Source organism: Amblyomma maculatum, chromosome 8 (assembly GCF_055883805.1).
Source record: "Amblyomma maculatum isolate TAMU_Amacu chromosome 8, ASM5588380v1, whole genome shotgun sequence".
Classification (NCBI taxonomy): Eukaryota; Metazoa; Arthropoda; class Arachnida; order Ixodida; family Ixodidae; genus Amblyomma; species Amblyomma maculatum.
In genome coordinates, this window is record NC_139351.1 from 74,193,535 (window position 1) to 74,214,017 (window position 20,483).

At 46.0% G+C, this 20,483-nt stretch overlaps 1 protein-coding gene across 2 annotated transcripts in view; it reads right to left on the bottom strand.

Moving 5' to 3' along the window:
• LOC146181526 (uncharacterized) overlaps positions 1–20,483 on the bottom strand; it is a 48,131-nt gene that overhangs the window by 22,836 nt on the left and 4,812 nt on the right. The window contains exon 3 of one of the 2 annotated variants that reach the window (XR_014700219.1): positions 19,700–19,963. The exons of the other annotated variant lie outside the window; for it this stretch is intronic. The gene's annotated coding sequence lies outside the window, so the exon portion shown is untranslated. Of the gene's footprint in view, positions 1–19,699; positions 19,964–20,483 lie in introns of those variants that run through there. 2 annotated transcript variants of the gene reach the window in all.

Genomic DNA, 20,483 nt, shown 5'->3' on the forward strand with positions numbered 1-20,483 from the left:
CTAACATTGTATGATTACGAAATACTTGTTTTGCTTCACACTTATAACTGTATTTGTTGTTCATTAATATATCATTTGGACCACTCCCATTTATAATGCCTCTGCCGGTGAGGGTAATTAAATTATATATTAAAATAAAATACCGCCAGCCGATTCCTTAGTGAGTGCGTAGTCAGTGCGAATGATCTTTGGGGAACGACTTTATAAACAAATTTCAACTCCAATAAATGTGTCTTAGTGACAGACAGAATTAATGTAACATAAAAGAACTGAATAATTATTTTCACTCGGCAAAAGAATTTAAAGTTCTTCTTGAAATAAATAAAAAAAGTTTCGTTCACGCTTTTAGTTTAAAATTCTATGTGAATATCCAGGAATGATCCCATGGCATCGACCCAGGACCACTTCAAAAAGCGGCAGTCGCCTAGCTAGATTATTTCAGGATATACGTAGCGAGATGTACGTTTCCCTGGCTTACCTTAGTTATGGTTGGGAGGCTAGTGCTGGTCAGAAATGAGTGACCGCGAGCCGTGAATCCCAAACCAAGATTGATTTTTATTCTCCCTACTGTTCGCTAGGGGCGTCCATGATCGGCCATCTGTTTACTCATCTGGCACGCGCATATATCGGCGTAGCGTGCGCATGTAGGTCTCTACATCACTCCCTCCCCAGTGCGTTGCCGACATGCAACTTAAGGTTCATGCGAACTGGCGCATCTCTCCGCCTCCCACTGCGTGTGTAGTGCGCTGATATCGGGGAGTAGCCGATATGAGCCGGCTTCGTGCAGTCAGTAGACACTATCTTGCGTTGATTGGATGTCCAGCGTCAATTGTTTTCCCGTGCTGTTTAGCCCCTTGAATGGACCGTCGTGTGGCGGTGTAAGACGCCGCGACACAGCGTGATCTAGTACTAAAACATGGGAGCAAGACTCCAGCTTCGAGTGCTCGTAGATTGTTCGCGGAGATGTCTGACGAGGCGGCATGGCACGAAGCTTGCCCATGATGTAGAGGAGCTGGGGTGTGTAGTCAGCAGTGTGAAGGTTCTTTTATCTATGGATACTGCGAAAAATTCTGCGGGCAGTTACAATGTTGTTGCATAGACTAGCTCAGCGGCGCTGCAGCCAGTGTCAGATTGTAAAGTTGTTTTTATAGCAAGAAGGACGAGCGGGAGGGCTTCTGTCAAGCTGTGCCTTTTGGTCACCGTAAGCGCTGCTTTCAACTGGCAGTGAAAAAGTTCCAACTTGCCATTACTCCGAGGGTGATAGGCAGTAGTTCTTATGCGAGAGGTGGCAATCAGTAAAGTTATGCTGGGGAAAAGAGGAGATTCAAATTGCCTTCCTTTGTCAGTCGTAACTGTCGACGGCGCGCTGAAGCGAGCCTATCCATAGATAAAAGAGAGGGAGAAGCGCGGGCAAATGAGTCAGCTGTAATATCAGCAATGGGTACATCTTCAATTCGGTCGCAGGAGCGAGTAAGTACAACTGACCATTGGAAGGTGCCAGAGATCCTACAATGTCCAAGTGCACGTGATTGAATCGCGAGTCCAGTGCAGGGAACCTTTTCAATTGTGTCATGGTGCAGCGCTGGAATTTGGAGCTCTGGAAGGTGACGCATTCTCGCGTCTACTTCGAATGTCTCTATTGATACCTGGTCAGACGTACCTTTGCGTGACTTGCTTTCACGTAGCCCGAATTCTTGGATGTGCCAGCTTGTGCACCGACTGGAAGACACTACGACGGATGCCGGCGGGAACAAAAGGAAAAGGAATATTCGCTAACACATAGCAGTACACGCAATGCCGAGCCGGATACAGGTAGCCATTGCAATTTTAGGACGGTTCCCGCTGTCAGCAAGTGAGTCAGCTCTTGATTAGCTTGATGAGCTGCCATCAACGGAGGTAAATTGGTTCCCTCTGAAAGGCTAAGGGCGTTTACAGGGCTGAGCGAGAGGGCGTCTGCGACCACTTTGACAATTCCGCTCATATGTCGGATGTATGTCGTAAACTCGGATATGTAAGCCATTTGACGTAACTCTCGGGTGGTGTGCGCTCCGGTGTCTGAAGCTGGGAACGCAGGGCGTACGCTAGAGGTTTGTGGTTCGTAAGTAGAAATAATTCTACGCCTTCCTGAGAATGACGAAAAAGGCGGACAGTGGCATGGATGGCAAGTAATTCTCGACCGAAAGTGCTGTAACGCTCTTTATTTCGGGTCAGCTTTCGTTGAAAAAGGGGATCGGGCGCCAGAGTTTGTGGCTATGTTGCTGTAGCACTGCTCCGATGGCTGTCTCTGAAACGTCGACCATGATACACTGCGATATATTGGGTGGCGGATATGCTATAGCAGAGCACCATTTGCCAAAGCCTCCTATCTCGATAGAAAGCATCGCATGCTTCGTCACTTCAAGTGGGGTTCTTCGCATTGCTCTCTGCTGCTGAGAATAACCTGTGCAGAAGTTGAAAAATCGCAGCGTATTGAGGCACGAAAGGGCGATAGTTCACCAGTCTAAGAACTTCTCGGAGCTGCCGGTTTGTGCTGGGTTGCAGGAATTCCTGCACTATTTTGAACTTGTCCGGCTGGGGTCGAATTCCGGCGTTTTATATAGTATGTCCCAGAAAGGGCTGTTCGGACGCACCAAGCTGGCATTTTTATGCTTTGAAGACAATGCCGAAGGAGGAAATGGGTCGGAACACGGCGCGCAAGTATTCATCATGCTCAGATGGCGTGGCGTATGCAATGAGGAGGAAGTCTAAGTAGACGTGGCAAAATCCTAGTCCATCTTATACGCCGCTCATTAACCGCTGAAACATGTGGCATTCATTTCGAAGTCCGAAAAGCATTCGAAGAAATTTGAAGAGGCCGAGGGTGTTGTTATGGCGAATCTTGCGACTTCCTCTGGTGCCACGGGTATCTGGTGGTGTGCCCTTACCAGGTTCACTTTGGAAAATATTGTAGCACCGTAAAGTTGTTCGTTATGTCGTGAATGTGCGGCACGGGGTAGCGGTCGGGTACAGTTGCTCTGTTTAGCTCCCGGTAATCTCCACAAGGGCGCCAGTTTCCAGGTGTTGCTTTCTGGACCATGTGGAGTGGAGTTACCCAAGGGCTTGACGACGGGCGAACGATATAATGTCCAAGCATATGATCAAACGCTTGACGACACAAACGGACCTTTCAGGGGACAACCGACGCGGTCGGGCATGGACGGGAGGGTCGGTTGTAATGATGTGGTGGCGCCCATTATGCTGGCCCTCACTGTCTGCCTGTAGTTGGTGCGTAAGTTTTCGAAACTCGTTCAGTATGGCCACAAAACGCGTTGTTCACGCTGTCCCGACTAACGTATGGCTTTAACGAAGGTTGTCTGGACGATTTGCCTTTAACTGCGGCTTGTGGCACAGGATCTTGGAACCTTCGGTTGCGCACGTCTGCCGCAAGGCAAAAATGACTAAGGAAGTCAGCCCCGAGAATTGAAAACTTCATATCCGTAATAATACAAATTCAACGGAATGTTTTTTTGGAGCCTATGCAGCTAGAGAGAGGGCTGTCCGTCAGTAGCAGTTGCCGTATTGTTGACTGATTGCAATGGAGATAGGCGTGAACGGTTGCGCTCAGTTGACGGCGCTAGAATAACGCCATACTCTGCGCCTGTGTCGAAAAGAAAACGGGCACCACATTCATGATCGGCCAAGAAGAACACTTATGGGCGAATTTCTGTCCATGTTCCAGCATTGGGCGCCCATAATTCTGGCCTCTGGCACTTCCCGCATAGTCTCAAGGGGCCACAAATTTGTGTGCAGCGTCGCCGTGCTGCCTGTTATACCAGAACCAACGCATCCCCAGTTGCTGCAGTGGTATTGAACGCTGCTTCGAAGTGCTAGAAGTGCCGGTTCGCAAGGCTACTACTGTGTCGTCGAAACGCGCGATCTGTTCGCGAAGTTCGAGCAAGTGGCTTTGGGAGGAGGTGGTCTTACAATGCACAACTGCGACGGAGAGGTGTGCAGCCGCCATTATCTTGTCAGCGATGGCGGCTATCTAGGTGAGGTCTGTTTCAGCCACAGTAGCGAGTGCCACACAGACGTTGCTGGGGAGATACTGCAGAAATATTTTACAAATAAGCGTGCTATCCAGGCTTTTGGTGCTTCCTACCAGTTGTTGCATGTGGCGTAGCACATGTGTCAGTCTGCGGTTACCGAGGTTCGTGTCGGCCAGGAGCTGGCGTTTTTTAGTCGTTCTCCGTAGGTGGGAAGAGCTTCAGGTCACGGACCTCACTCGCCGTCATTTGTTGCAAGCTGCTCATGATGTGGTGGTATGGCGTGAGGTCAGCTGTCATGAGCAGGGTGGCGAACTGCTCGTCCACTGGCGTCGTCAAGACAATTGAGAACTCAAGAGATTTACGCTGTTGATGCAACGGCAGGCCATATTTCTATAATGTGCCTCTTTTCTTTTAAGGGGAAATGAGGGTGCTCGTTATAATACATGAAGGAAAGAAGCCAACAGTCGGCGAGGCCAAGGAAAGCGTTGGGGATGGTACTTTATGTCTTTTTTTTTAATGTTTACTTGGATATCACAGAGATTAGTAATGCAATATGTTTAGGGGAAAGATAATTAAACACAAAGTAGAAGAAAAAACAACGTGCCGATGGTGGGAACAGAACCCACGACCTCCGAGTAACGCGTCCGGTGCTCTTCTAACTGAGCTACATCGGCCACTGTCCCCCCTGCTACTTTCTTGGGTATTTATGTTGTCTGTATACGAACTTTAAAAGTGTTACCAGCGCCGCCCTCAGCCAAGGCGGCGGACGTGGAACGTTCTTTGTTACCGCCAGCGTCACGTAGAACGTGATCAAGAGCGAGGGCGAAAGCTGTGCTAGAACCCTCTTACGCTACCTATGGCTTCAAGACTGCCAGAACCGAGACCCCCGTAAGCTACAAGCAAATCAATTAAGGGAAATGAGGGTGCTCGTTATAATACATGAAGGAAAGAAGCCAACAGTCGGCGAGGCCAAGGAAAGCGTTGGGGATGGTACTTTATGTCTTCTTTTTTTAATGTTTACTTGGATATCACAGAGATTAGTAATGTAATCTGTTTAGGGAAAAGATAATTAAACACAAAGAAGAAGATTAAAACAACGTGTTTTTTCTTCTACTTTGTGTTTAATTATCTTGTTATTATCCGACTGTTGGCTTCTTTCCTTCCTCTTTTCTTTTAAGCTAAACATAATTTGTTGCTTATTCCTAGGAACGGTGGACCTCTTACAACTCGCAATGTTACGTCGCTTTCATTCATCGTGCAAAGGGAGGAAATGTGCATGCAGTTATAGGACAGCTTGCCTTTGCATTACCAGTAGAAAACAACATTTTCCCGCTGCTTGCTTCCTTCAATCGCGTTGCGAAAGATAGTAGTCGAAATGCCGTACGATGGCCGTAATGTTTGTTGCAACCAGTGCAGTGAAAAAAGGTAACACCGAATCACTGTAACTGCTGCATGCAGTCATTTATAATGGGCCTTAAATATATTGCCCACTCATATAGATGTTTGACAGCTTGCCTCTGGCTCAGTAACCCGCCTTTAATTACTTTCATTCCTTAAGTCAACTGTCCACCACTTTCTTGCTACTGCGAGTGCGAGCATTTGATTTTATTGTAAAGATCTGTTTTTATTTGTGAATTATTTGTCAAATATATCCACCTTTTATTCCTTAGATGCAGAAAGGTATGGGTTTCTATGTAGAAATGAATCAATTGAGTGGGAGAATTTGTACATTCTCAAGACAATCTCTGTCCTGTTGGTTAAAGGTAATGAAAGAAAAATTATTGAAAATGACTGCATACAAACAATAAATATTGTTTAAAAGTAAACATAGCTAAGGTTAACTGTTTATTTCTTCAAAGTTATCCCAATTCACTTGCCTAAGCGATGTGACTATAATGAAACACCTTGGTGTAATAGTTTTGTATACATTTAGACATCACATACATTGCATAGGCATTACACTTTTGCTCGTGCATTTAGTATTTCGAGTGGAGCACGCATGGAAATAAAGCAAGGTCATCCACCCGTCTAATGCATATAGCCGATAGACACGTCAATGAATTCCGTAATTGTGTTCCTTAGTGATCAAAAATATTTTCTAAAAAATATTAAAATGTGAAAAATCGTCTTTGCTTGTTGTTGAGTGCAGTAATATACACGCTGTGAATCGTACCTTTAATTTGCCTATAACTAGTAACTGCTCGTATTTAGGCTTTATAGTAATGGTATACCTGAATTTTCTTATACTTTCATTTAACTGCAGAACAATGTACACTTGATTCCGTTTTACAATATTTAAACACCAAATAAGGGATGATAATTGTGGCATTGTAGGTGGCCTTATTTATAAGAAGGCGTGGAATAGGTTTAATATTCATTGTTTTTATTCACTGCATTCCAAAAACTAGCCGCTACAAATAGAGGACATGAAAATAAACATACATGAGCGGTTTTGTTTACTTTCTGCCTCCCTTGACGGAAGCATTATTTATTTGAAACCCATTCTTCAACTTCGAAAGAAAAAAAGCAGACGAGAGAAATTTGATCTCTAGCAGCTAGCAGTGGCCATTGACAAATTTCATGTGATTGTTACATTTACGCATTAAAATGTATTCTTACTGCAGAAGAAAACGTACATTTCAAATTACTTTTTTTCTTTTCAGGGACTCAGAAGCTCAGATGGCGCATACGCGCATTTCAACTAAACGAAACAAAAAGTGCGCCCCTTGTCAATATAAGCCACAGCGTCAGCATGAGTAACTTTGAGGACGTTACACCCTATAGACGAAGTCATATATCATTTGCTCTCATTTTAAGCTCGAGCAGCATGTTCCTCAGACTAAAAAATAATTACATTTAATAGCCTTGTTAGCAGGCGCACATCTTAGTGTTGTAGGTGAGTACTTTGCATGATGATCGCGGCGTTCGTTTTATACAGAAAATGACAGTTGGAAAGTTTTGCTGCCCTAAAATCTTGTCGTTACGTCCGGGTCACGCACATGCTGCTAATGTTCATGCATGAGCCACCACAGTCAGTTTTGCAGGCTTCTCAGAAACTCGATGTGCTATAGATGTGTGTTAATACTATCATTTCACTTATTTAATTTCAATTTGCTGCCACTTTCAAGGAACACATACGCGTGAGCGAGGACCAGAACTGCTGGATACCGAGAGGATTAGTCCTACAAGAATCATGTTGCTTTCATTATTCGTGTCAGGTTGAGCGAGTCAGAAAACATAATTTGACATAATTATTCTTGAAGCATCAGTCAGATCAGTCAAGGTCCGACTGGCAAAGGCAATCATTTTCTCATGCGATGTTGCATCACGCTGCAGAAGTACAGCGCCAAGACCGTGACCACTGGCATCGGTGTGCAAGATAGTTGGAGCGCTGTCACTGAAGTGGCCAAGAACAGGATCTGATGTAAGGGCCTGCTTTAGGTCATTAAAAGCAGTTTTGCGCTGTTCAGTCCACACGAAAGGGCTGCGTGCTTTAAGTAGCTCGTGAAGTGGTGCAGCAATAGTTGCAAAATGCCTTATGAAACGCCGGAAATAAGACGCGAGGCCTAGCAAACTGCGCAAATCTGTAGTCCGTGGTGGACGAGCAAAGTTCAAGACCGCGATGATTTTTTTCAGGATCTGGGCGAATGCCGTCATGGCTGACCAGATGTCCCAATATTCTAATTTCCTTGTGTGCAAAGTGGCACTTCTTGGTGTTGAGCTGAACGCCTGCCGAAGCGAGACAGGTGAGGACTTCATTCAGGCCCGTGAGATGGTCATTAAAGGTTGCCGAAAAGACAACAATGTCGTCCAAGTAACACAAAAAGGTTCTCCATTTTAGGCCACGAAGCACAGTATCGATCATTTTTTCAAATGTCGCTGGTGCGTTACAAAGTCCGAAAAGCATAACATTACATTCGCAAAGGCCATCGGGTGTTGCGAAAGCGGTTTTTTCTTTGTCGTCCTCGTGCAGTGGTATTTGCCAATAACCTGAGCGGAGGTCCAAGGTCGAGAAATATTCGGAGCCTTGGAGACAGTCAAGGGCGTCATCAATTCGCGGCATGGGATATACATCTTTGCGGGTAATTTTGTTGAGTGCGCGGTAATCAACACAAAAGCGTACCGAGCAGTCCTTTTTTTTAACTAGCGCTACTAGGGAGGACCATGGGCTTGTTGAGGGACGAATTATATTGCGATGAAGCATGCCATTTACATTTTCTTCAATTACTTTTCGTTCAGAGAGGGAAACCCGCTAAGGCCTTCGGCGAACGATAGAGTTACCTTCAGTAATGATGCGATGGTGCGCAACATTAGTCTTTCCCAGTGGTGTGGCAGTGGCATCAAAAATGGCTTGGTGGTGTCGAAGCAATGTCAGCAGTTCTTGGCGTTGGTTCGGCGTGAGTTTAGGATTGATAGTCTTTGCGAGAACAGAAAGAGAGACGTCTGACGAAACACGTTGCTAAGGCGGAGGGACGGTGAGCACCACCAGGGAAAAAGGTTGAACATCCACCATGCATTGCAGAGGAGCTCCTTTTGGGAGCACGATGGATACACGTGAAGTGTAGTGGCCACTTTTGTCGCTGAGCCATTGTGGAACCGGACAAGACTTGACGGGAAGGCGATGCCGCGTGCAACATGACTATATGATGGTGCTATGAGTACGTCCCCGTCAGTTATGTTGTCAGAAACAACAGTAAGCAGTTTTTCGCACTGAGGAGGCAAAACAGTATCAGCGGTGGCAAAGAGGGGATGATGTTCAGAAAAGTCAGATGAAAAATCGCTGTCTGTCATATGGATAGCACGCTCACCACAAGAAATTAGCGCTGAAGCGGTTGACAAAAATTCCCATCCAGAAATCATCAGATGCGCACAAGGTAAGAGCACAGCAAACTGTACATGATGGCGGATGCCGTCGATAACAACTCGTACGGTGCACTTCGCTGAAGGGCGCAAAGGGACGTCATTGGCTCCACGGAGTTCAGGCCCATCATATGGTGTTATCACTTTTCGCAAACGGTAGCACAAATCAGCGTGAATGACAGAAATTGCAGCCCCTGTATCAATCAAAGCTTCAACCGGTAAACCTTCAGCGATAACAGCAATCACGTTATACGGGCGATCAGGAGGACTTTTAGTAAGTTCGCAGAGTGCAGTCTGACCTGCGGAAACTGCAACGCTTAGTTTTCCGGATGGCGGACAGGGAGAGTGTTTGCGGGGCGGAGAGGGGAAACTGAGCGGCGGTATGGGGAAAGGGACCGGCGTCGAGATACATGGGCGCCATTTGGTTCAGACGAGGATACCGGCGGTGGAGAGTATCGACAAGGTGGGCTGGGAATAGGTCGCCGCTGATATGAGGGTACGCCACTTTCGAAGGCGTCGTAACCACGCCACTCGCTTTGAATGCGTCGACGAAAGAAGCGGGATATATGCCCTTGGATTCCACAGTAGTAGCACACTGGGCGAGAGGGGCGCCAGGGTGCGTAATAGGGTGGCGTAGGGTGAGCCGTCGTAACGGCGTTGATATGGTTGTAGGGCAGTGCCAGTTGGGGCGGCGGAACAAAAGAAGGGGGTGATGCTGCGACGTGTGCGTAAGTCGATGCTGGGCGGGGTGCAGGAGGGTCGGACAACATAGGCCGAGTGATTGTTGCCAGCTCATCTTTAATGATGTTGCGGAGACCGGCGTCATTAGAAGGTACCGAAGAATGATCGCACCCGTGTTGAGAGACAGGCTTGAGGGCTTGGAGCTCCTCCCGGATGATGGCTCGAATCAGCGCCCGCAGATCTAGGTCAGCAGAGGTCGGGCCAGTAGCAATGCCGGGCTCCAATCGGGAGGACTGCAGCTGATCGATACGTTGGCAGGTCGCAATAATGGCGTCAACAGTAGAAGGATTCTGGGCAATCAGGGTGTTATATGCCACTGAATTAATTCCTTTCAAGATGTGGTGCACGCGTTCAGGTTCCGGCATGGTGGGACTAATACGCCGGCAAAGTGCAAGTATGGCCTCTATGTAAGACGCGTACGACTCATCGGGACCTTGGAGGCGAGAGGCGAGCTTATTCTTCGCGACCTCAGTCCGAACTGCTGGGTCCGCAAAATATTGGCAGAACTGCTGCTTGAACGTGGTTCAATTAGTGGTGTGGGGTTCGTGGTTAATAAACCAGGTTCTGGCGACCTCAATGAGGTAGAAAGAAACATTCAGAAATTTTAGAGCATCGTCCCACCGGTTGTAGTTACTGCAGCGTTCATAGGTGTCCAGCCAGTCATCGACGTCTTCATCGCGACGACCAGCGAACAGCGGCGGGTCGCGTTGTCGTGTGGGCACAGTCGGCGGGGGTGGTACAGCCGAGTTAGAGGGTGCTGCCGATTCGTGGGTACTCTCGGTAGTCATAACGATGGTGGCAGGCGGTAAACAGCGACCGGAACGTAGCTCCAGCGAGAGGCAGGGCACAAAACAGCAAGGGGGTCAAGTCCTACCTCCACCACTTGTGGAAGAAGGCCAGGTCGAGACGGCAAGGTCGAGACGGCAAGGCAAGGGATGCCGTGTCTGGCGTTTTACTCCGATGACAAAACCCAGGCGCGCGCCGGAGCCGGTGCCGCGGGACGATGATGATGGTATGTACAAATGAAAGAGGAAGATAATGGCATCTACAAATTAAAGAACGTTCACAGAAGGCTCACAATACATACATATATGCATATATGCATACAGAGATACATACATTCTATAGGATCATTCACGTCTAGCTACAATACGGTTGATCCTTTCAAAATGATATAGTGTCTGACGCACGCGCATATCGATGCAAAGCGTTGCAAGTTCAAAGGGACCCTGGACGGTGCTTCACATGGCCCGCCACTTATATTTATTGCTAGACTGAATCGGCGCTATGAAGCTTAGAACGTAGTGGCCATGTTATAGCTAAAGTTGATGACCCTGCACGTACATATACTATTGGCGACAAAACTCTGTAAATCACACAAACTGTGATCGAAGCGCATAAATTTCTTATCGGTCAATAGTGTCAAGCTCTACTTATTGATGTGAAAGTTGGCTTTATTTTTTTCACGTGTGCTAGAAAATAAGATGATAATTCGTTTACATCATGCTTCTGGTCAAAAATCACCAGATTTTCTGTCCAGAGAGTTTTGTCCCATATAGCACATATATACAAGCGTACGTACGTACTTATGTACGTACGCACTTACGAACTAGTGAAGAAAAAGTTTGCAGTACAAGAAAAAAACGAATTGACCGTACGAGCGCCACTTCTTTGACAGTCTCTTGATTCACTGGCTGATGTCAAAATATGTCTGGCTTTCAGGCCGTTGAATGGGGTCACCGGTCAGCAGATAACAATTGAGCAGTTGTCTTCTATACCTGATGATGTGTCCTGAAAACTTTCTCCTCAACAGTACATGCATGTGTACATACATATACATTATCATCATCATCATTAGCCTGATTATATTACTGCAGAGCGAAAGCCTGTCTCATATTTCTCCAATTAACCCGGCTCTGTGCTAGCTGCATCCGCTTCACCCCTGCGAACATCTTAACCTGATGCGCCCACCTAACTTTGTGCCGTCCCCTGCTACGCTTTCCTTCTCTTGGAATCCGGTTTGTTACCCTAAGGTCCTATGGCCCTAACGGCCTGAAAATCCGGCACAAAACTGAAATATATGCCAAGGGAAATATTTGGAGCTTTGATTTATATTATATGTAACTTATATTTAGGACGTTTTCATGAGGCTGCTCTCTGTCTGTCATTTTTGTTCGAAACATTTGGATCGTAAGTAATAATAAAATGATTTGCTTACTCAGAGGCTGGAATTAAAACTACAAAAGCACCAACGCAGAGCAGCAGCATCTTCATTGGAAAATGTCACTTCGCCACAGCACTGCCAGCTAATCATGAAAGGGTATTCCCGAGGACACAAGCTATATCTTATATATACGAAATGAAGGAGGCATGTTTATTGACCTTTCTGTGCTCATTTAAATTTCTGGCAATTTTAAGGAATAATGTATATATTGTTACGCCAATTACGTTGCAGCACGCCTCGTTCCGCTTGAGGAAGGGAAGGGCAAGGTGGCAGAGAAAGCACGAGGACACGAAATGAAGTCTATTGCGGCGTGTGGCGAGAGATCATAAGTGGCTGCGGTAAAAAGTTTGCTTCACATATCGTGAAAGGACTTTTGCAAGTCTGTGACTCCTAATATCGTCATTCTACTCCCTTCCACCATCAGACAAGTGGTCTTACCGAGCGCCTAAACAGGACTCTTATCAGTATGATGTCGATGTATATTACGTCAGATCACAAGACCTGGCATGATTTCCAGCTATTTGTGACTTACGCTATAAAACATGAAGTGACCGGATATTTTTCTTATTTAGTTCTCTACGCGCACTCGCTAATAACATTCCTGGACACAATTCTTCCATTCTCTGAGCAATTCGGCCATTCCGCGTCACTACTTTGTCTGGCTGAAGCTGAACGTGGTCTTGCTCTTTTTCAGGCGATCGCAAACCCAAAGCCATTCAAAATAAGGTATGATGCAGCTCATGTTGCACTCACTTACTAACCAAGAAAATTAGTTTGGCTTTGGACGCCATTGCGATGCCGCGGACTTTAGCAAATGTTCTTGTGGCAACACGCCGGACCCTCTATTGTTAGTTACATAGCCTATATGATCGCTAAAGTGACATCGACGAATTGCTGTTCGCAGAAGACGCAGCTATCCCGCACGACGCACTATTGCACCGCTGCTATTCTAGATCTTGTTGATTCGCTCAAGGACGAGGTTCGTTTTCCCTGCGGGGTCCCTATTGCGCCAACTAGGCTGCGCCGCGTGACTTTTTGCATGAGCGAGAGAAGAACGAGCGGAAAGCGCGAGGACAGGACAGTGCAAAACAACAACAAACGTGATCAGCCTGACACTGGATCTTCCTGACATTAATGCCTTTTCCGCCTATCTTGTATACAATGAACCCTCTCCTGTAACAATATTTAGAATTTATTGATTAGACTTGCAGGCTGAACCAACGGAGCTGGATGATATGCCATCGTTGCATAAATCATGTTTCTTTAACTCCGCCTAATACCCTGTATTGTAACAGCCCTCAAGACTATAAAAGCCTATAAGCAGGAGTAATATCGGTGTATTATTCTTATGCTTCTTAATTTTACAATGTTTGCTCAGCTGCGTTGGGCAAATGCTGTCGGTCGAAGTAGTTGCTTCCCCTCTTTGACGCCAGAATTCCAAAGAAAGGTTGCCGTCCGATGATATGTCAATGGCGGTGCCTCTGGTATCAGCAGCAGTCAAAGTACAATCTGTACGAGAGAAATGAACGGGTTGGTGATGCTAATCTTGGCGTTACTGCCGCGCCCAACTATGTAAATGCCTATCAGACGCAGGGCTAGTCCCGAGAAATAGGGGTTGCCTACATGCATGTAGATTTTAAGCATCTTCTCTTTAAAAGCCACAATAGTCAATAAAATTGACAACTTAGAGATTCTGCTCTATTCCAACCATCCACATGTTCAATAGTGTTTGCGGATACTCCAATAGGCTACCAGATTTCTGACAAGATAGTGGTGCGAGGGGAAAAATGTAGCATTTAACATTTAGCTAATCTTGGCGTTGTTGCCGCGCCCAACTATGTAAACGCCTATCAGACGCAGGGCAACTCCCGAGAAATAGGGGTTGCCTACATGCATGTAGATTTTAAGCATCCTCTCTTTAAAAGCGAAATTAGTCAATAAAATTGACAACTTAGAGATTCTGCTCTATTCCATCCATCCACATGTTCAATAGTTTTTGCGGATACTCCAATAGGCTAGCAGATTTCTGACAGGATAGTGGTTCGAGGGGAAAGCATGTAGCATTTAACATGTAGCTAATCTTGCCGTTGCTGCCACGCCCAACTATGTAAACGCCTATCAGACGCAGGGCAACTCCCGAGAAATAGGTGTTGCCTACATGCATGCAGTTTAAGCATCTTCTCTTTAAAAGCCACAATAGTCAATAAAGTTAACAACTTAGAGATTCTGCTCTATTCCAACCATCCACATGTTAAATAGTTTTTGCGGATACTCTAATACGCTACCATTTTTCTGACAGGATAGTGGTTCGAGGGGAAAACATCTAGCATTTTTGCGCCTTTACTTTCGACAATTCGACAGGCATGATTATTGAAAGATTATTAAAATTTTCAATAGACGAGAGTCAGAAAGAGACCGCCTAAATTACCTTTTTGAAGTGGCCCCAGGTTATTAACACCATAAAAGTGCCACATGGGAATATGTAAAATAGCAACGCGTTACTTGGCTAACATATCAATTTTTAATGCCTCCTTGAAAAGGCAAGCCCTGAGATAAATACGAGCGCGCGCCGTAATTTCAACATGTATGTATATATGTAAGAAAAATTCTGAAATAATTGCTGACCATTGTTTTGAAATTTTCACTCGATAAAGGCGAGTACATTGAGCTGCTATCATGTAAACAAAGAGCAACGACTTCTCGAATTCAGATGACCACTGTGTGGACATTTTGGTTTGGCCCTGCAACTTCTATTTCACTCATTCTTACAGGTGTTTAAGCGACATCACAGGTCTTTTATTTTTACCAGTGGAACACGGGACGGGGCCCAAATGTACGGTTCCCACTGGGTAGCGGAAGATCATGTAACAAGAGTTGAGGTAGCATCAATACACGTTTTATTCGAGTGAAAATTTCAGACTTATTTAAGCGACAAGATGCACTTTATGTTTTCTTTTATTATACATTGCCGCAAATAGTCGTTTAAAGTTAGCAATTATTTGTGTTTACTTTTTGAAACATGCGGAACAAGCACCCCGGGCACTCATTCTAATTCGCTGCATCAACCAAAAAATGTGTTTGTGGGTATTGCGCAACACCACTGACGCCATTGCTCCCACGCTTAGCCATGCGTGGCATCGCCGCGTTCTGGAAAAGGGGGATCCAAGTGGTTGAACCGACGCTGATTGTTCGAAGTTTAAAACCCTTCGGTGGGGCCCACGCACCACTTAGGCCCACGATTTCTTCTGACAATACCTTCCGGCTGACCTGAGAGTGATAAACGCCAGTTACCTTTTCCTATCCTCCTATGCATCTTTCGCTTCCCTACCTCCTGTCTTACAACAGCCATGTCTCCTCCGCTGTTAGTCTCTCCTTCGTACAGGCAGCGTGGCTGTGTAACGAATCAGCCTGCTTCTGCCATGTTTGGTTACACTCATGGCGTAATTTCAGTCAAGCATTCTTTCAGATGCTGTGGAGGTAGCAAACCTCAAGTTTATTGTTAGTGAGTACATTCCAGACCAGCATCGCTGCTACAATTGTCACAGGTATAGCCCCAGCTCTGTGAGCTTCATAGGCCAGAAAACGTTTTAAATTTTCTTCACGTGAATGGCGTAACCACGCCTCATTGCAAACTGTGAGGGAAAGCACGCCGTCTACTGACAATCTTGTGCTGAATGTGCTGCATGTGTACTGTAGGCATTGCTGCATGAAGAATGTATCGTAACACAGAAGGACCCGCAAAACATGACGTAAAAAGGAACAGGATGCGGATGTCATTGAATCATAATGCCACTTACTCTCTTGCACCAGAATAATACCACCACAAAGCTGCACTTTCCCAGAAATATGGAATGAGCCTGGCGCATGGGATTCCCGCCTCAAGTGGAAGTAGCTGAAGGTATACGGCACCACCCATCAACAAGCTGCGCGTTCTTCAGGACAGCCAACCTAAAGGCCTCCACTCAGACACAGAAATGAAACTCGAATGTACGTGTGCACAATGCAATGCGATGGAAGCAAAAAAAATTAATACTTTTCTGTGACGAGGTGCCAGACGAGATGTAGACATCAAAGCGATGCCAGCAACAAGCAGACGTCGTCCGCGTTGTGCATATGAAGCCGTACAACTCGGACTGATCTCATCGAGACGATGCTTCCTGAGGAGAGGGGCAAATGACGCATAGAAGACGACGCAAAAGATGACATCTGAGACGACAAGCGTGAGCCTCGAAAAGAAATAAGCTTGAACGCAAGACTCGTTCTGGTCGGCCATTCAAACGATTTATTGCTAGGCCCTCCTTGGCGTTCCACCGAGACGTGGCAACATTTTCAAGGGCCAACGCCACAGCACGTAGGCGTCACCCGTGCAACGAGCAGCTCAACGGCACGCCGGGAGCAGTGTAACAAGCCCTGTGTGATGACTGGTTCGCTGCAGTGGAACGACTGCGCTGCATTCCTGAGTGCAAAATTTTGTGAGGTCTGAACTTTCTTCGGCTGAGTTTTGTCAGGCTCAGTTTTGTGTAGAAAAGAGGGATGGTAACTGTGTTGTTCCTGCTGGGTTAATTTGCAGGAAAGCGGTTGTAGACGGTACAGAAGGCAGCACTCGAAACAGCCATGGACTTGAAGTGATTTGACAAACCCGAATTGGTGTAGCTTGCGAAGGATTTGGGTCTGAATATACGAGGCCAACTCAGAAAACCGGAATTACCAAAACGCTATTCCTACGTTGGAAGCGAACGTTCTGAATGCCTTGAGATCAATGATAAACGGCAACCTAAAGAAACTTCAACGTAAATAAGGAAAAAAAGATGATCTTGAACTTAACTAACGAGAGAAAGAGGAGCGAGCGCGTCAACACAATTAAAAATGAAACTTCTCGAAGTAGAGATTGAACGCGCTCGTAATGCAAATCGAGCTTACGGTGCAGCAGAACGGTAATCGTTCAAAATGAGTGTCCTGATGCGGACGTTTAAGCATGGTTAGGACATTGCTTTGTTCCTGGTTAAATTCAAGCGAACGTGCAAGAATCAAGAGATTTCTCAGGAAACGTGGCCACAGCTTTTGCTCATATTATTACCCGGTAAGGAGGCTGACGTAATCACTCCTATGAAAAAATAGGAGGCAGAAGGTTATGAAAAATTGATATCGAGGCTGCTAAAGAAGTACAGACTGACAGCAAAAGCGTTCCATTGGAAGTTTCGGGAATGAGAGAAAGGCGAAAGTGAGTCTTATCCAGAGTTTGCCCGTAAGCTTATGAAAACCGTGTATCGTGGCTCAAAGAAGAAAGGCGTATGATGACCACGATAAAGTTCTGCGGTGTTTCGGGCTGAAACAGTTTGATAGTCCGTTACCCGAGAATTTGCGGTACTGGGTCTTGGACAAGCCAGACATTAGTACGGTGTATACAGCCGCCGAGCTAGCTGAAGAGTTTGTGATGCATCGGGCTCGCAGAGCTAAGGACGGTGAAAAGGGGGAATTCAGCTCCAAGTTTCAGAGGCCGTAGTCACACCCACTAAAGCGAAGGAGTACAGAGGTGGTGTGGATGCGAGTGAAGCGTCCGTGCGGAACATAAAGAAACGGTTATGGCCGAAGCCGAACGCAAACGGACGTCTGAGGCAAAGCACTCGCGAGCTGTTTTATGTGCTAGAGGCGGAACACGTTTCCGCGCAGCGTCCAGAAACAGAACAAAAAGTCTTTTTTTATGTAGCTGACGAGAACACGAATGACGACAGCATGATGTTTCTCGAACCGTATACACTCGGATCTCCTAGTGCAAGGGAAAGAGTGTCGAGGGATTGGTGATTGTGAGGCTACAATGGATGTGGTTCACCCCCTACATAGAACCAAAGATGTCCACTTGTTAGTGCGCATGGATCAAACAAGCTGAGGCAGCTCAACGTGTGTTTTCCCATAGCTTAACTGCTTATTGAAGGACCTTTTGTGCAACGGAGACAAGAGCTGAGGTGTCATCTATGCTTTCTCCTCAGTACCCGTACCTCATTTTAAGAAAATGGGGCTTGTTTGAAGAGGCTAGGCTTAACCAGACCTAGAGCTCGAGAGCATGCTGTAAAGGCGGTATTTCTGGAGATGACAATGTCGACAAATGAGAAAGGGTCGGAGGCACAACCAAGTCCTCTGTATATACTAGTGAACCTGGAGAATTCAAGGCGCCAGATAAGAAAGAATTAACAGGTTGTTGAAAGTTAGCGGTCCGCTTTCAGGGCACAGTGTTTACTAGCACTTTAACCAGTGTCTTTATGAAAAGATGCGGAATAAAGCTTTTGTATAGCTCCATGTATCACCCAAAGTCGAATTTCAGTCAAAAGCTCCACTCGGTCATCAAGCGGGTGTTAAGAGCAATGTGTTTTGAGCGCGAAACTAACTGGGAGCTATGGCTGCCGGCGTCGCTGTTCACATTATTAACCTCGTCGCATAAGACTTCAGGGTTTTCGCCAGCAGAGCTTGTGTACGGTCGGACGCTGCAGTCTCCTCTTCGCAAGCTTCGAGAATTATGTGAAGGCCGGAGGCGATTACCAATTCGTGGTCAAGTACGTGCTTAGCTTACTAGAACGTTTAGAAAGGGCACAGGAGTTGTCAAAGGAAACAGTTACCCAGGCCCAAAAGTGGGTCAAAGTCTATTATGATGAAGCAGCCAGGGCCTGTCGCTTTGAGGTGGGCGATGAGGTAATGATTTTATGCCCATCGCTGAAAAACAAACTTGAAGTGCAGTGGGGGGATCTGGCACAGGTTGTTCAAAACCTGTCGTATGTTAACTACACGGAGAGTCTGCCACGAAAACGGACAGTGCATCAATTTTGGCATTATAATGATCTTAAACCTTGGAGGCAAAAGGAAGCAGTGGTGTGTAAGATGGTGGAAGTGCCCGAAGAGCTTCCAGTCGAGCTTTCAGGACTAGGTACAGTGGCGAACAGGGAAGTCACCGAACGACTAATTAGTGACAGCCTCTAAAGCACCGCTGTCACCTGAACAGAAAACCGTATTGCACGAGCTCTTGCAAGAGTTTTAGAAGATCAATTTTCTCATATGCCTGCACATACCTTTCATGACATTGAACATACCTCCTCAGAGACAGCACGGTCCAAGACATACCATGTACAACCCCGCCAGTGCGATATTATGGAGGCTATAATATCGAAGAAAATGCTAGAGCTTGATGTTAATGAAGCCTGTGAGCGTGATTACACTATCCCGTTGATTTTAGTTGAGGTACCGGGCAAAGACCCTCGTCCTTAAAATTCCTCGACGTGTTCAAGCTACACATGTGATCATGTGTGTGCGTGCGTTAGTGGGCAAACGCTGGCGAATCCCAGCGCTCGTGAGAGGCGCCCTCGGCCGGTAACAATAGGTTCTTCCCCACCCCTATGACTGAGCCAGCAAATTTTGCTATAAAATGTATCTTTTTTCATTTCCCTTTGAAGTGCCGGCCGTATAAGAAGCAGCGGCTGCTTTTGCTGCCAGAGACGGCGCAGAGACGCCCACTTTGTGAGCGCGCCGGCTTTTTCTTTGTGCCTGCTTCTATGGCCTTGTGTACGTGATGCAGTATAAACATTGTTCATGTTAATCGGCGCACCAGCGCCCCGTCATTTGCAGGGATTGCTCATGCCTTCCGCTGGACCCCAAGCAGCAAGGCCAACGCAATCATTGGGGTTCCGAGCCTAATCTAACACTACCTATTTTATCACAGAAAATTTAGCCCTTAGGATCGCTCAAGAAAGCCATAAAGTTTGTATGACGGATCTATTTTGGCGGTCCCGAAACATTTCACATCTTTTTGTTATTAGCTTTTTATCGCGAAGAAAAGACAGAACACCAAATGATGACAGACAAGTAATTCTTGAATATTTTTTTATCCCTATATCCACAGAAACGTCTTTGCGCATATTTTTTCTGTTGCAGCGTATTTTATTTCTCATTCAAAAGTAGTGAAATCTGCCAGCATATGAAATTTATTTAGTTTTCTGAAGATCCGAACCTGCTAACCTGTTTTAACTGGCAAGCAGAGAAGTGGTCTTTGAGGACGGTTGAACGGCCCTCCAGTACCGCAGGAGCAGCCCGGGCCGCATGGATCTCCGGGTTTTTGTCTATCGTGACACTGCGTCGAAAGAAAGAAAACGTGAAGTTACTGATAATTGAAAAAAGAGAATTGCCGACACACGATCGCTTTCTGCAGGTCATAGCTGACACTACAGCACAAATATATTTCGCTTTAACAGATATTCACTACCTTCATTTAATGTAAGTCATTTAGTTACAAAAATGCTTTACACGTAGTTCTTTGCTGACAGTGATAGAAAACATTTCTTCGGACGTATCTTATAGTCACTCGCCCAAATATAGGACAGTAGGATAACACGTGCAATTACGAGAGACTTTTTGCGTCATCGAGCAGTTCAGCAGAGCAGGAGTATAACATGATCATTAGGGCAACAAGGACAATACATTTAAAGTGCTACGAAATATCAATACAATCTTAAATCTACAAAATCATCTTTCAGCTACTGTGTTGTTTTGAAGTGATAGGGTAATTAATGCGACTAAGCGAAAAGTAAACTCCGAGATAGAACTCTCCATGTCTCCATCAACCAGATAGCCATAGATTGGCTGGTTAGAGA